The following is a 1,050-nucleotide window of genomic DNA, read 5'->3' as shown; positions in this document are numbered from 1 at the left end:
GAGACTCTGTCTCAAAAAAAAAAAAAAAAAAATAGCTATAACCCACTTAAACTGAAGCTTTTTGGGGTCCTCAATGATTTTTAAAAGTATACAGGGATTCTGAGAACAAAAAGTGTGTGGCCTCTTCCTCTCTTTCATTAATAAGCTGTTTTGTAGTCCATTCTGCTCTTACTTTCTTCATATTGCAGCTTTGACTCTGGCTTATCTATTTTTGGTTACTTTGTATTACCCTCTTACTTTAGACAGCTCCCTTTGTATCTCTTGCCTTATCTCAGACTGTGTTAACTTTCTAGTTCCTTCTTGAGCCAGCTCCATCAAAGCCATATCTTCTTGCATCTTGCAGAGGACACTAAGCCGCGGTTATCTAAAATGAGCATCTGTTTCTTGCAGAACAGTGGAGTTCAAAGAGATCACTACCTCTGGGTCTCAAAGGCACTTTTCTCCCCTTCAGGCTCTACTGTCTTTTCTTTGGCCCCTTATTAGTATTTTTCCATTGCCTGGAGAGCCCGCTACCCAGGCTCAGCCTCAGCCATCAGACAAGGTAAATGCCGTGTCCTAAGCCTCCCACTTGGGTGCTGGCAGCTTCTGCTTGTGGATCATCTGCCCAGCTCAAATGTTCATGCCCGGTGAGCATTATCTGGGGTATTTCTGAGCAAGCCTACGGTTGGATCTTCTGCTCCACTCATGAGATTTCTGATTAAGCTGGAGAATCAACTGCAGTGTATACACCTTTGAGCAGCCACTCTCAGCACCCTTCCCCTTCTACCACTGTTGACACTTCCTCCAGCAATGAAACATCTGAAGATGATACACGCCTTCAGCTCGTCCTCTCTCTCTCTGTCTCTCTCTGTCTCTCTCTCTCTCTCGATGTGTTTCATGCTGGGAATTGCAGTGTGTTGCTTTGGAGAAAAGTGGAAAAAAATGAAACTAGGCTGTCTGACCTAGAAGATAACTCTTGCCCAGGTGGAAGACTATCACCGATAAAGATTGAATAAAACAAAACTATTTCCTTTCAAGTGCATTCTTGTTGGTATAAAAAATATATATATG

Source organism: Propithecus coquereli, unplaced genomic scaffold, assembly GCF_000956105.1.
Source record: "Propithecus coquereli isolate 6110/MARCELLA unplaced genomic scaffold, Pcoq_1.0 Scaffold138, whole genome shotgun sequence".
In the NCBI taxonomy this organism is placed as follows: Eukaryota; Metazoa; Chordata; class Mammalia; order Primates; family Indriidae; genus Propithecus; species Propithecus coquereli.
The sequence above is the reverse complement of the archived record's forward strand: the minus strand, read 5'-3'. Positions refer to the sequence as shown.